We start from the raw sequence: 16,452 nt of genomic DNA, 5'->3' as shown, positions 1-16,452 counted from the left end.
GCCGGTACATCTCCTGCTAGACTGCTTCAAGTTCTGCGCGCTACTGCTGAGAGGAGGGGCGTAACTAAGGCAAAAATCACGCGGCAAAATCACCAATTAGTAACCCCCTCTCAGCACACACAAATAATTAGTAACCTACTCTCGGGAACCTGTGAGAACCTGCTGGATCCCACCTCTACCCTGATCCCCATGTGGAGGTTGCAGTCAGCAAGGGCCCATTTGAGCCTGGCCTCAGCCAGGCTTGGATCGAGCTATAAACTGGGGCTTGCTGACCATGGGTGTCTTTGAGCCTCTAGCTTTATACTGTTGTTTTTTGGGGTGGTGCCTCCAGTCAGGTGAAGCTTGCGGGTGGCGGGGGGAGTATTTTCTAGTCACCACAAGTTTCCCTCAGTATGGTGTTGTGATTAACAGTTTTGTTTTATTTTATTTTTAAAAAAAATTAAACTAAGTTTCAAAAATATTAAAAGGTACATACAGATAACATAATAACAAAAAATAATTACACAATTATTCCCTAAGCAGGAATACTCAAAAACATCATTGGTCGCTCTCTCTATATGACTGACTACACCATCCATCCAACATAACATAACATTATGATAAAAAAAAGAAAGATATAGTATGGCTATTCTTATAGAAAACTATTCTAAAGTCCTAACAATATTTACTTCTATAAGAATTGAGTCGAGTAAAGCAATATAAAGAAGACATTACACTATTGTAAGGGTTACAAATATTTACGACTATCGTTAACACAATCAAATTTTGCTACGACAGACAAATGTTAAATTGCGCTTAACAGTTTTGGACTAGAATTTGGGAAAGTCAGGTTGGGATCCCCACTCTGCTATGGAAGTTCACTGGGTGACTATCTGTCTCTCTCTCAGCCTACCTCACAGGGTTGTTGTGAGAATAACATTGGGAAGAAAAGCAGGATATGTCAAATTCTTGATTTCTGCAGTTCATTCGTGGGGGCTGCCAGCCTTGCAGAACAATATTGACATTCAGAATCAATCCCAATATCAAAACCTACCTTCCAAAGGTTGCTTAAATCTGTGGTTTGGACATTTCTGAAGTAAAAATTTCCCTCTTTGAGCTTTTGTTCTTTCTAATTTTGAACACTTCTGCTTATCTCGCGTACATCTGTCAGATTTTTCACCAGAGATGAAAGATATATCCTCCTGCCTCCCTTTATTCGGTTTCAAGGTTGTCAGAAGTATAATTTATTCATATTTCTGACCTCCGGGGAAGACAATATCCTCAGGGTCACATAGCTTTATTGGATGTCAGGAGGACTGAAAAGCCTGCCACAGGATTCCTTCGCGATGCTACATTTCATCAGAGCGCTATATAATTGTGGATGAACCGTCCATGGCTGTAATTAATCCTGCAGGGCCACCTACCTCTGATTAGTAATTATTCAATATTCCCCCACCTATTTAAGCCCATAATGGGAAAGTAGCTTCAGGATTGGTTCACTTTTCACCTCCGAACTGTGCCTAGGCCGTGCTCTGTCCCTGAACAGCCAGTGATGGCTCATACACAGAGAGGCCATTTCCCCCCAGCCGCCCCTCAACCCAGGTTGGAGGCGTCATGGGAAAACTGTCAATCACAGCCAAGAGATGCCTGCCTTTTGACAGGGTTCTGAGTGGTGCGGCTTGAATTTTCTTCAGGACAGAACGGACCCTTCTCCCTGGTGACCGCATGCCGCTCCTCAGCCCTGAATGCTTGTAGCGATGGAAGGTTTCATTTGAGAGTTAGCAAGGCAGAGGAAATAGAACTTTGACCCAGCAGTCTGAGGTTTGAGACCTCCCTTCAATGGAAACTCTCATGTTCTCGGATGTGTTTCTCACATCCTGGTGTAATACGTGGGCTGTTTTGAATTTGATGATTACCAACAGCACAAGTGACCATGATTCTCTTGCACAACCTAAGGACTTATTACCCATCCATAATTTGTATGACCCATTCATATTTGTGAAGCCCTGTCCATAACAGATGTATAACATCTGCATTACTGTGAACTACCATAATGTTACTACAGAGGTGGGATCCAGCAGGTTCTCACAGGTTCCCGAGAGTAGGTTACTAATTATTTGTGTGTGCCGGGAGGGGGTTACTAATTGGTGATTTTGCCACGTGATTTTTGCCTTAGTTAGGCCCCTCCTCTGCTCCTCAGCAGTAGCGCACAGAACTTGAAGCAGTCTAGCAGGAGGTGCACCGGCGTGCATGGCAGCCAGCATCTGTGTGCATTCGTTTCCCGCCCAAGGACCGGCGCAGTGGCTGCGTCCTTGCCACAGCCCCGCCCAGCAATGTCCCGCCCCTGGAATGCCCGGCCACTCCCCCGTCATGCCCCGCCCAGCCCCATTGGCGCTACGCCACTGTTTGAATCCCACCACCTTGGGAACCTGTTACTAAAAATTTTGGATCCCACCACTGTGTTACTACATACATTGTTTAAAATTTTGTGTGACGAGCGATCAAGGATGAGGTAAGGTTATTATTTATACTGTTTACTGATTGTATTTTAAACACACTTCCAGGCAGAAATTGGCTATCAATCGGGGAGAACAGTGGGATAATAAATATGTGTTTATTTATTGAAAAAAAAATTCTGCCACCTTTCCACACAATCAAGGTCCCCAAGATGGCAAACATAAAGACATGAAAACACTTGAACAATTTAAACAAACTAAACATACCCAGCTTTCTAAGTCTCTCCTTGAAAGATCTGGAATCCAGGCTCTACAAGGAGAGACTTAGGGAGATGGGTATGTTTAGTTTGATGGAGAGGAGGTTAAGAGGTGACATGATAATCATGTTTAGATATGTGAAGGGATGTCATGTTGATGAGGGAGCAAGCTTGCTTTCTGCGGCTCCAGCGACTAGGACCAGGAGTAATGGGTTCAAGGTGAAGGGAAAAATATTCCACCTAAACCTCAGGAAAAACTTCCTGACAGTAAGGGCTATTCGACAGTGGAATGCAATACCTTGGAGTGTGGTAGAGTCTCCTTTTTTGGAGGTTTTTAAACAGAGGCTGGATGGCCATCTATCAGGAGTGCTTTGATTATGTGTTCCTGCATTGCAGGGGTTGGACTTGATGGCCCTTGGGGTCTCTTCCAACTCTATTCTATAAAAAGAACATTTGAAATGATAAATAATTCTATAAAAACACATAAGCAAACTCCATCAGAACCAGGGAGAATGGCCAACAACCATTGCTGGGGGTATGCCAAACCAAACCAAAAGTCTTCATTGGCTGATGGTTCCAATAGAGGGAGATAGATGCATTTCCCTGGGGAAGGAGTTCCAAACATTTGGCGCCATGACCGAGAAATCTCTTTTTCGGGTTGCTGCCTGTGTAGCCTTACATGGTGGGGGCAGTTGGAGATGACCGAGCCACTGAAGATGACCAGAGTGAAAAGTTAGGTTTATACTTAAATAAGGCAGCCAGAAGGAATCTTAAAAAAACAAAACAAAAAACCCCATACCTGTGTATAATACCTGTGGTTTTTTAAATAAATAATTTCTTTGTATTTTGGTGTCATTTTACAGATTTACTATCAAGGTCTGTTGAAGGAATCTATGAATTCTTAGTCAGCGTGGTGTAGTTAAGGGCGATGGATGGGTTGCAATAGTTGGCTGCTCAGCGGATTTGAAAACTGACATGACTCAGGTGGGAAGATCAGGGGGGCAGGAGCCAGGGTGGGGAGATCAGGTGGCTGGGTGGGAAAAATAAAGTGGTTCTGCTCCCGTGGTGTTTACATGGTAGTGTGTTCACCACAGAATTTTTGGAAAGAATCACCAGACTGGTGATTTTTGGAAATCCTGGGATGAGGGAAATATCATGGGACAAACCCGCTTTAGGACCAGGAACCGTGTGAACATCTTGGCCAAACCGGGACATTTCCCTAGCTCAACCCAGGATATTTGGACCGCGCAGAAACGACCCAGATGTCTCTTGAGGGCAGAGGAAGGAGTTTGTAAACTGCTTTGTGTCTCCTTACAAGAGAGGAAGGCAGGGTATAAATCCAAACACTTCTTTTTAAAATGTCCTAATGTTGACAATCTTGCAGGGTTGTTGTGAGACTAGAATGGAGAAAGCCCATGTCAGTGGAGTTAGCTCCTTGGCTGAAAGACCTGCTAGAACGTTACCAGTGACATGAAAGAGGGAAAAAAAACCTTTTCTCTCCTTCAGGTTCTTGGTTCAGAAACTTTAAGCAGCCACCACAGGATGAAAAGAGATAAAAAATATGATTTTAGAAAAAAAAATATGGTAGCTTAAAAAACCCAGAAACACAAGGAGATGGTTATTAACCTATTTGAGAATAAGTTCACTTTCTTGTTGAAGCTGAGAAACACGGCTTGCTGTTCATTACTGCGCTCCCAAATGAACCGTACGTCTCTGGAACAATACTTACAGCCTGTAATAATATTACCGCTCAGTCGGCTACATGGTCCCTCAGTCATTTTTTCAATTAAAAAAGGACCACTGCTCTATTAACCTTTTGCTGGCTTCTCCATTCTTCATACGGTTGTTGGGCCAGGATTGCGAGCCATGTATTAAAAAAGGCATATATTACTGTAAACCATCCCCAAGCGTTCTGTCATGAGAGAGATGAAGTATCATTTTTTTCATTTAAAAATATGAGACAGTTTATCAAATTTACCACCTCTTAACCTGTTCCTCCCCCCCCCCACCCCATGACACCTCTTTTGTTTTTGAGCAGGAGATGAAATTCTTTTTTACAAACTCCACTTTGAGGATGATTTGGCGGTTGTTGGAGGTTGGGGGGAGGGGCAGTTTGCTTCCATCCAGGCCCTTCAAAAAATCTGAGATGGAGGCATCGCAGCGCATGATCGGGGGGCGCTGTGGCTTATTGATATTTCTTGACAGCTGTTCTGATACAGAACGGCATTGTCCGTATCGCCAGGAAATGTAGGGAAAGCAAATCAAAGCAATTAACGGATGCTTGCAAACCATTTCCTGCACGATAAAAAATGGATCTTGGAAATGATACTAATTAAGCACTCGCCACTACTTGGATTGGTTTTTGCATTTTCTGGTTAGGAACTGATGGCCTACGGGTCAAATCTGGACTCTACGCTGCCACCAACAGGAAACAAACATGGCCGCCATCTATATCTGACCAGCTATGGAAGTCAGTCAGCTCCAGATGTTGCCAGGATGCGACTATCAACTCCACACTGGATAATTGCTGGTGATTTGGGGGTGGAGGCTAGGGAGAGGGCAGTTTGGGAAAGGCATGGTTCTCAGCAGGGATGTGATGCCAAAGGGCCTTTCCCCACTTACCTTAAGCCTTGCGCTACTTGAGGAGAGTAGCGCGGGGTCCCCCGGCACTCCCCACGAGAGGGGCAGCGACAGCGCAGCAGCCCCGACGCTGCTGCTGTCGCGCCCCCTCAGCGCGCAGCATTCCTGGCACTCTTGCAAAGGGCGCCTTTTGATGACCCAGCGCAGACCGCGGGGTTGTGGGGACGCCAGGGGACGCGCCAGGGACGCGCCCTGAGAGCAGCGCGCGGCATAGGGGGCATAGGGGAGAGTGGGAAAAGGCCCAAAGAGTCCACCCTCTGAAGTGACCATTTTATCCAGGTGAACTACTTCTGCAGTATGCAGATCAGTTGTAATTCCAGGAGAACTTTGCCTGGATCTTGGCATCCCTTCTGCCGGGGTCAGTCCATGACCTGTGCAGTTTTTCCACAGAATCCCTCCATCCCACCTTCCAGATTCTCACCTGGTTCAGCTGTGGTCTTCCAGGTGATACTTCTGATCTTCCAGGGGCTGCTCTGGTTCCTCATTTGACCTCCCAAATCAGCGGTTCTCAACCTGTGGGTCGCGACCCCTTTGGGGGTCGAACGACCCTTTCACAGGGGTCGCCTACGACTCTCTGCATCAGTGATCTCCATCTGTAAAATGGTTAAATGTTAGGGTTGGGGGTCACCACAACATGAGGAACTGTATTAAAGGTCGTGGCATTAGGAAGGTTGAGAACCACTGACCCAGATTCTTCCAAGTGCCACCATTGACTGTAAACTCTACCACGACAATACCCTGTTACAACCTGTAAGATAGGTTGGGCTGAGACTGAAGTTACCCAGCAAACTTCCACAACCAAGTGAGGATTCGAACCTGGGTCTTCCAGATCTTTTTTCTGACGTTCCATGTTGTGTTCTTAAAAGTTGTTTCAGGGTTGTTGTTTTTCAGTTAGGGCCTTGCGTGTGAATGGGTCTGATGTTTTTTTTCTGAGCTTTTTTCCTTGGAAGTTTTTTTTTGTGTGTGGGCTTCCTTCATCCCTTCTATCTTTTGGTTAGAGAACTATTTCTTTTGAAAACTCCAATAGAAGACGGAGCAACATTTTGGGGCATCCAAACGCCACCCAAAGACCCAAACTTCACCAAACCTGGAGATTCTTCTAAGGAGGGTTACCGCTACAAATTTGATCCCTCTATTTTGATAAAACAGCATCCCCATCAAACCCTCGAACAAATTCCCCACAGACTTTAACGGGGCCAAACATTTTCAGATATTTGGAAAAAAGCTAAAAAAAATTAACAGTAAGGGTATCCGGCTTTTTTCCAGTTTTTCCAAAAAATGTTCAGGTCCAAAAAATACTGGGAAAAATGGTTTACACTCCTAGTGACAACAGCTGTTCAGAAAATGGAAGCAATCAATCTATGTATAGCAATTTGAAAATTGCTACATAAATTATATTCTTGTGATCTCTTCTTTTTCTTGGAAACGTGAAAACACAAAAAGGAAGGAGTGCCATTTCCAAGGGGAACTGAGCATCCTTTATTCCCTGAAACCGCATTGCTATAGAATAGATGTGGATCGTGAAATCGTTGTGTGGGAAAAAATGATTTCAAATTGGCTCGGGCACGAGAACTGTCATGAAACCGGGAGAGTGGTTGAAACACTGTAAACAGTCGATAATTATTATTAGCAATGTATCAAGTTGTGGGGAACTGTCTGGCAGGATCCCATGGGGAATTTGGGCTAGATCCAGTGTTAATGATCTGGAAGAGAGTGTGAACTGTAATACTAGAAGGTCTAACAAGTTTCTTTCCATCACCGATTTCTCTCATTTAAGAAGCTTTATTGGCCATGGGGAAAAACGCACACACAATATATATATATATATCAGGGACAGCAATGGAGGAAGTTTTTTGTCATGGATGATTTTTGGGTGGGGTGGGGAGCTGGGGAGTGGAAATGGATGGGCTGTGGAGGAAAGAGCCCACTGCAGAATTCAGTATGGCAAGAGCTGAAAGTGAACGTCCCTCCCTTCAGTCTAAGGAGGCCTCCAAAGAAACATGGACGGTGGAGAAGTAACCAGCGTGGTCTTGAGGTTAGAGTATCAGGCTAGGTCACAGTGGTGGCGAACCTTTGGCACTCCAGATGTTATGGACTACAATTCCCATCAGCCCCTGCCAGCATGGCCAATTGGCCATGCTGGCAGAGGCTGATGAGAATTGTAGTCCATAACATCTGGAGTGCCAGAGGTTCGCCCCCACGGGGCTAGGATCTAGGACATAGATGTCAAACTCACGACCCTCCAGATGTTATGGACTACAGTTTCCATTATCCTCTGCCAGCATGATACTGGCAGTGGATGATGGGAACTGTAGTCCATAACATCTGGAGGGGCGTGAGTTTGACACCTGTGATCTAGGAGGTCTAAGATTCAGTCTAGGGCAGGGGTAGGGAACCTGCGGCTCTCCAGATGTTCAGGAACTACAATTCCCATCAGCCCCTACCAGCATGGCCAATTGGCCATGCTGACAGAGGCTGATGGGAATTGTAGTTCCTGAACATCTGGAGAGCTGCAGGTTCCCTACCCCTGGTCTAGGGCTATCAACTTCCAGGTGGGTCCTGGAGATACCCTGACTACAGCTGATCTTCAGGTGACAGAGATCAGATCCTCTGGAGAAAACGGCTGCCTTGGAGGGTGGACACTGGCATTGCACTCCACTGAGATCCCTTCCCAAATCCTGCCCTTCCCAGGCTCCACTCTCCAAATCTCCAGGAATTTCCCAACCTGGAGTTGGCAAGCCCATCTCCACTTTGTCATGGAAGCTTGCACAGTTGGAAGGCAAAGTCTCATGCATCACTGTGAGTTCCTGGGAGGAAGGATGATGTTAAACTGTGATGTAGTCTAATTTCCACATGTTGAACTGACCCAGTGCTGTATCTTCAGGAACAGTGAACAGCAGTGGCGTAGGAGGTTAAGAGCTCGTGTATCTAATCTGGAGGAACCGGGTTTGATTCCCTGCTCTGCCGCCTGAGCTGTGGAGGCTTATCTGGGGAATTCAGATTAGCCTGTACACTCCCACACACGCTAGCTGGGTGACCTTGGGCTAGTCACAGCTTCTCGGAGCCCCACCTACCTCACAGGGTGTTTGTTGTGAGGGGGGAAGGGCAAGGAGATTGTAAGCCCCTTTGAGTCTCCTGCAGGAGAGAAAGGGGGGATATAAATCCAAACTCCTCCTCCTCCTCCTCCTCCTCCTCCTCCTCCTCCTCTTCTTCTTCTTCTTCTTCTTCTTCTTCTTCTTCTTCTTCTTCTTCTTCTTCTTCATCTTCATCTTCATCTTCATTTCTAGGGGTTGACATTCATCTCCCAAAGGGCTCCTTTCACAACCAATAAGGAAGGATTTCTCATTTTGTAAGCTGATATTTGACTTGTTGTTTCAAATTTATTTTAGGATCTAAGTAGATGATGCGCTATAAGATAAGTAGCTGGATTGTGTAGGGTCTGGGGAATCGAAACAGGGGTGCCAGCATTGTGCTGGCTTGTAACATCACTTCCAGAGAAACTGGAAGTGATGTCATGACATTGGGGGGTGAAAATCTAGGATTTGGGTAAATCCTAGAGTATCACCCATAATGTCATGATGCAACTGTAACTTTTCATAGGAAGTTATATTGCATTCCGGAGCAACACAAGCACCCCCAGTTCCTGCCCTGTCAGCCTTTAAAGCATCAGTGAAGAAAGGGGGAAATGCTGAGAGGTCTCTTCTTCTAGGGTTCCCAAGCCTGGCTTGGGAAATTCCTGATGGTTTGCGGGTGGGGCATGTGGAGAAGGGAACATGGGGAGGTGTTTCACAAAGAAACCATGGACTACCACAGAGTGTGCCCTTTGAATCTGACTTTTTCCTCCCGGAGAACTGACCTCTGTCCATTGAGGATCAGTCATAATTCCAGGAGAACTTCATGCTGGTAGTAATCTGAAATAAATAAATAAATAATAGCGGGATAATACACCTTCTGTGTCATCAAAGGAGGGTTCAGGTCACTGAGGATAGCAATAGACTTTCATTGAGCTGCATATTGATTTTGTCCTGAGTGCATTTGTTTCAAAGTAAACCTGTGGAATGCCATTTCTCCCCTCTTTCTGGGCAAATGACTGACATCTCTCCCCCAAACCTTTTATGCGCTTAGTTCTAAAGCCAGCGAGTGCTCTGTAGGGGATGATCTGTGGGGAGGTTGGTCCAGAATTTTCAACAGGCCTCGAGAAAAAAAAATCTTATCATTTCAACAGAGGCTTAACATATGGCAATGGGCAAGTTATGTTTGCCAACTCTGAACTGGGAAATTTAGAATCATAGCGTTGGACGGGACCATATGGAGCATCTAGTCCGACCTTCTGCTCAATGCAGGATCAGCCCAAAGCATTCCTGACAAGTGTTTATCTAGATGTTCCTTGAAGACTCCCACAGGTGGGCCAGCATTGTGGTGGCATGTAACATCACTTCCAGAGAAAAAAGGAAATGATGTCATGACATTGGGGGTGGAAGTTATATTGCATGCCAGTGCAAGACAAGCACCCCACACAACCTTACCACTTCCTCTAGCCAGCCAATTCCACTTAATTTCTGGAGATTTGGGATTGATGCTTGTTCAGGGAGGGGAACAGGCTTGCCTGGTAGCCAGTGGGAAGTCTAGTGATGGGAATCTGGTGTGTGTCTGCATAGCCACAAATCCTTCCTGGGAAAATCTAGAAACAATAGATGTAGATTTAGGAATGACTGAAAACTCTGTAATAAAACCCAGAAGTAACACAATGGCACACACAAGGCAACTTTTTAATTTAATTTTATTTTTAAATCTGAGGTTGGTAACCCTAAAAGCTTTTCATGACCCGGAAGTAAATAACATTTCCTAGTAAATAATATCCTCTTTTTTTGCCATCAAGGTGCAGCCAACATGATGATTCTGTAGAGGTTTCAAAACATGAGACATTCAGAGGTGGTTTGTCATTACCTGCCTTTGTGTAGCAATCCTGGACTTCCTTGGTGGTCACCAGTCAAAATACTGAACAGACCTACCACAATACTCTTCCAAGATCTGATGAGATTGGGCTAGCCTGCGCTATCCAGATCAGGGAAATAATATCCAATTAAACCTCTATTGAACCTCTGTTAAAGGACCCCTATGACACAGAGTGGAGTACTGCAGTCCAAGCTTTACTCACAACCTGAGTTCGATCCCAACAGAAGTCTGTTTCAGGTAGCCAGCTGAAGGTTGACTCAGTCTTCAATCCTTCCAAGGTCAGTTAAATGAGTACCCATCACACTGAGGATAAAGCATAGACTGCTAGAGAAGGCAATGGCAAACCACCTCACAAACACAGTTTGCCTAGTAAGTCATGATGTGCAGCACCTGCGCATGGGATGATGTGCAGGGACAGGAATGACTCAGTGCTTGCACAGGGAACTATCTTTGCCTTGGATGATGAAGAAGAAGAGTTTGGATTTATATCCCCCCTTTCTCTCCTGTAGGAGACTCAAAGGGGCTTACAATCTCCTTGCCCTTCTCCCCTCACAACAAACACCCTGTGAGGTGGGTGGGGCTGAGAGAGCTCCAAGAAGCTGTGACTAGCCCAAGGTCACCCAGCTGGCATGTGTGGGAGTGTACAGGCTAATCTGAATTCCCCAGATAAGCCTCCACAGCTCAGGCGGCAGAGCTGGGAATCAAACCCGGTTCCTCCAGATTAGATACACGAGATCTTAACCTCCTACACCACTGCTGCTTCCCAGGATACCATAACTATTAAATTGCAAAAGTTACTTATGAAAACTGGTTAGAAATGTTTAGTGCAATTCTGTGCTGAGTTATTCTACTCTACGTCCATGGATACGTTAGGTTATAATTGCAGAGTACCGACTATACTGTTAGTAAATCTATTTAACTGATGAACTGATTAAAACCTTTCAATTAATTGTAAACCAAGCCCTGATAACCAAGCAGCACAAATAAAAAAAGAAATATTGAATTATTTTAATGTATTTATATTAAAAATAGCTCATGGTGAGTGTTACCTTGTCTTCTGAAATCCTTAGAGTTCCACCTACACTAAGGATTCGATCGACTGAAGACAGCCACCCGGTTACCCCAGAAATATTCAGAGTTATGATAATTATCCAGCATAGTGTAGTCAATAGAGTGTTGGCCTTGGAGATTTCAGTCTAAGCCTCACTCCGCCATGAATCATAGAATCATAGAGTTGGAAGAGACCCCAAGGGCCATCAAGTCCAACCCCTGCAATGCAGGAACACACAATCAAAGCACTCCTGACAGATGGCCATCCAGCCACTCTTTAAAAACCTCCAAAGAAGGAGACTACACCACATTCCAAGGTAGTGCATTCTGTCAGACTCTCGAACGTGGAAATAACAGAGACCGTAGGAAAGTCCTAAAGCAGTTTATTTCTTGCAACGCGTGGAGTAACAATAGACTCTACGCGTTGCAAGAAATAAACTGTTTTAGGACTTTCCTACAGTCTCTGTTATTTCCACGTTCGAGAGTCTGACACATTCCACTGTCGAACAGCCATTACTGTCAGGAAGTTTTTCCTCAGGTTTAGGTGGAATCTCTTTTCCTTCACCTTGAACTCCTGGTCCTAGTCTCTGAAGCAGCAGAAAAACAAGCTTGCTCCCTCATCAACATGACATCCCTTTCAATATCTAAACATGGCCATCATGTCACCTCTTAACCTTCTCTTCACCAAACTAAACATACCCAGCTCCCTAAGTCTCTCCTCATAGGGCATGGACTCCAGACCTTTGTGCATTTGAAACCCCCCAGAGCTTGCAAAGAAGGTCTACCTTCACTTTTCAACCCTCTATTAAGGGGACAGAACAACTTTTTCTCTCCAGGCCTGTTGGCAACCCAGTCTCCAACTGGGCCTGGTTTGGAACTGCCTGTCCCACACTGGGTGTGTGATGCTCCCATCAGACTCATCCCAGGAAAAAGCTTCCCTCTGGCATTTTATGACTGAATGGAATGATGCCGCTTCACATTATTTATGACCCAAGCTTCATCTCCGTAGTGACCCACCTGCTGCCTCGGACCAACCTGCCTTCAGCCAGTGCTGGCCCATCCAATTAGCTAGACAACAGGGAAGTGGGGGGGGGGGATGGGGGACAGAAAGGGGACAGAGAGACAATTTGGCAATTAGCCTAACGGAGGCAGGTCAAATTCTTTCTGTCCGTCCCTTCCCTTTAACCCTGGAGAAATTCGAGAGGTAACCTGAAGGAGAAACCCATAAAAAGGCTCATTCTAGCTAAAGCCTTTCAAGTGAATTAGATGTCTGGTGGGTAAATAACATCCAGATTTTTTTTTCCAGACGTCGTTGAGGTTCGTGTGCCTTTTGCAATATAAAAGGAGAATGAAGAGGGGACAATTCTTTGTGGGGCAGAAAAGCGTTCTTTTCCGTTTCTGGGTGTGAGAAAAAGTCTCCTGTGAAGGTGTAATAAAAATCAGATTCCTTTAAGGAATTGAGGGGGTCATTTTTCTTGCCCTGTTTTTTATGCCAACAAACCTCACATAGACAAATGGGTGTGTGTAATATGGGGAGGTACTGTCAAAGGCATTCACACCTGGAATCAACTGGCTGTTGTGGGTTTTCCAGGCTGTGTGTCTGTGGTCTGGTAGTTTTTGCTCCCAACATTTCACCCACATCTGCAGGGAAAATGTTAGGAGCAAAACCTACCAGACCACAGACACACAGCCTGAAAAACCCACAACCACCAATGAACATGGGAACACTTGCAGATGTGAGTGTTTTGTTGTTGTCAACGATGATTATCCATGCCTGCCCCCTCCTTTGGCTCCCAAGTCATAGCCAACTTATGGCAACCCTGTCAGACTTTCAAGGCAAGAGACATTCAGAGATAGTTTGCTATTGCCTGATTCCGTGTAACAACCCTGGACTTCCTTGGTGGTCTCCCACCCAAGTACCAACCTGGGCTGTCCGTGCTTACCTGCTGAGATCTGATGAGACTGAGCCGGTGTGGACCATCCAGGTAGGACAGTGGTTCTCAACCTTCCTAATGCCACAACCGTTTAATACAGTTCCTCATGTTGTGGTGACCCCCAACCCTAACATTTATCCATTTTACAGATGGAGAACACTGATGCAGAGAGTCTTCGGCGACCCCTGTGAAAGGGTCGTTCAACCCCCAAAGGGGTCACGACCCACAGATTGAGAACCGCTGAGGTAGGAGCAAGGGTTTGAGGCACTGTAGGCCAGCAGGGACTTATTGGTTCATTCACAGACCATTTGGGCTGAAGGTAACATCTAGATCAGGGGTCTGCAACCTGCGGCTCTCCAGATGTTCATGGACTACAATTCCCATCAGCCCCTGCCAGCGTGGCCAATTGGCAGACGCCTGATCTAGATGGCTTGTGGGTGGGTAATGTGCTGTCAAGTCACGGCTGAGTTATGGTGACTCCAGCAAGAAACTTCCCAGGCAAGTGAGCAGCAGAGGTGATTTGCCATTCCTTTGCCTTCCTCCGCATAGTCTTTCTTGGTAGTCTTCTTGGTAGTCTGGAGCAGCAGTGGCGTAGGAGGTTAAGAGCTTGTGTATCTAATCTGGAGGAACCAGGTTTGATTCCCCGCTCTGCCACCTGAGCTGTGGAGGCTTATCTGGGGAATTCAGATTAGCCTGTACACTCCAACACACACCAGCTGGGTGACCTTGGGCTAGTCACAGCTTCTCAGAGCTCTCTCAGCCCCACCCACCTCACAGGGTGTTTGTTGTGAGGGGGGAAGGGCAAGGAGATTGTAAGCCCCTTTGAGTCTCCTGCAGGAGAGAAAGGGGGGATATAAATCCAAACTCCTCCTGCTCCTCCTGCTCTTCTTCTTCTTCTCCTCCTCCTCCTCCTCCTCCTCCTCCTCCTCCTCCTCCTCCTCCTCCTCCTCCTTCTTCTTCTTCTTCTTCTTCTTCTTCTTCTTCTTCTACGCCACTGCTGCTCCTAAGAGCATTTATGCCTGCAGTCTTTACCTCACCGCTGTGTGTTTCAAAGTGGGCTACTGTGGGCTAATGTGAAGCACCCACAGCCTACCAGATCCACCATTTCGTCTGCCCCCACTTCTTTGTTCAATCCGTGCGGCAGGAACTGATCTTATGTGGGTAGGGAAAGCCAGGAGGGGTGAGAAAAACCAAAGGAACACATATTGCTCCCCTTCCCTTCGCTTTCTCTTCACTTTCCCTGAAAAGTTGTACTTTGAATGCTTTTGGAAATCACAGACCTTCTCAGATCTGAGTGTGTGGTGAGTTCCGGAGGGGGGCGGGGGGAAATGTAAGCATAACTGAGAATCCAACCCAAAGGGAATGAATGAAAGAAACCAAAAGTCTGCCTTATAAATGTTGTCATTTGACATCACCCCAAGGGTCAGAAATGACCTGGTGCTTGCACAGGGGGACTACCTTTACCTTTTTAACTACTGGTGAGAATTGGGCAGCACAATTCAGATGTTTGTGGGGGGTGCGGGATGCTATGGTAGCCAGGGTGGTGCAGCAAAGCTGGTGCCCCACAACCTCCAAAGGAGATTTGGGCAGCATGGAAAGGAGGGAAATCAAGAAACGCTCTTGTTGCCCAAATTGCCGCATCAGGGAAACAGACTTATGCCCCACTTTCATTTGGCATAAGTCTGCAGACTTGGAGGGCAGTGTCCCAGACTGGAACACCAGTGGAAGCCCCCTGGAAACACCCCCACTCCCCCCCCCCCCACTCTGGCATCTGCTTGGATGCCTGCATAGCTCCCTGGCGGCACCCACTTCTGGGTTTGGCTGCTGCAGAGGTGTATGCCACCGAGACGCTGGTACCTTTGCTCTCTTCACTGGCTTGAGTGCCCCTTATGCCAGCTTTGGGGGCAAACAGGCTGATGGAGCCCTTCACTGTTCCCACATGCTGTTTTGCAGGGGGGAGCCAACCAGATTGGGCTGTTAGTTTTAAGAACATAAAAACAAGTCTGCTGGATCAGACCGGAGTCCAACTAGTCCAGCACTCTGCTACTCGCAGTGGCCCACCAGGTGCCTTTGGGAGCTCACATGCAGGAGGTGAAAGCAAGGGCCTTCTGCTGCTGCTGCTCCTGAGCACCTGGTCTGTTAAGGCATTTGCAATCTCAGATCAAGGAAGATCAAGATTGATAGTTTTTCAGCACAGCCCTAAGCTGCGTCACTCCATTCTAAGCTCACTGACTTCAGCGGCGTTAGAAGGCTGCACCTCTTGTTCCAGATTCCTCTGTTTGAAACCCAGTCCCGGCACACGTGGGTCAGAATGATTTACTCCTTCCTCCCGCTTTGTTCTGCCTGTGTAGTAATTTTGAAAATTCGGTCTTGCCCTCCTTTTCCATCACCTGTCAGTGCTATATAGACCTCATAAAGCAGGAAGCCAATTGCCACCTACCCTCACCCTGCTTGTACGGCTATAAATACTAGGGATCCACTTGACGCTCTCTGCATGTTCTGTAGTGACCTTGATTATCACTGGCTGACCAAGCGCTGATACCGTCTCGACAGATTTCGTTCAAGCTGCCTTCCTTTATAGGTCCCTGTTCTCCAGTTTCTTGGGTGATGCCCCAGCCAATTCTGACCACAATCAGCTTTGCCAGTTCGGCTCATACGAGGCAGCAGTGTTGTGGGTTCTTGTAAATAATGTGTCTGAAAATGGAACGTCTTCTCTTTATGCTGCTTGTATTTTTCTTGGAGCAGGCCAATCCGCATGTGTGCACTGACGATTGGTTTGAAATTTAAAGAGGGAAGTTTCTTGAATGTATTTGCGACAGAGTGATTGGTAACGTCCATCATCACAACACTCCCTAGCCCATAGCTCCTGTTTGAACCTGATCTGAATTTAATGGCTTGCTGGGATCAATGGCTGTGGGGTTTTTTTGTCTTTCAAAGCAGTTCAAGCATAGAAGTAGGAAGATATCCTGGAAGAACAATTTCTAGGAAAGATAGGGTGGAGTTTTCCTGGAGTTACTGTAACCCCCATGCTCAGAATGGGTTGACCCAGAAAGGGGTGGAGACCCAAAGCAGGAGAAGGCTGCAGAGCTCATGTAGTTGGAGGAGACAAGGCTACCAGACTCGGACCTTGGTTGTATAAGCCCTTAACACCTTGTTAAGGTAACTGCAATATTGTTGGGA

The sequence above is a fragment of the Sphaerodactylus townsendi genome, linkage group LG07, assembly GCF_021028975.2.
Source record: "Sphaerodactylus townsendi isolate TG3544 linkage group LG07, MPM_Stown_v2.3, whole genome shotgun sequence".
Taxonomy (NCBI): domain Eukaryota; kingdom Metazoa; phylum Chordata; class Lepidosauria; order Squamata; family Sphaerodactylidae; genus Sphaerodactylus; species Sphaerodactylus townsendi.
This window is presented reverse-complemented; position numbering follows the sequence as displayed.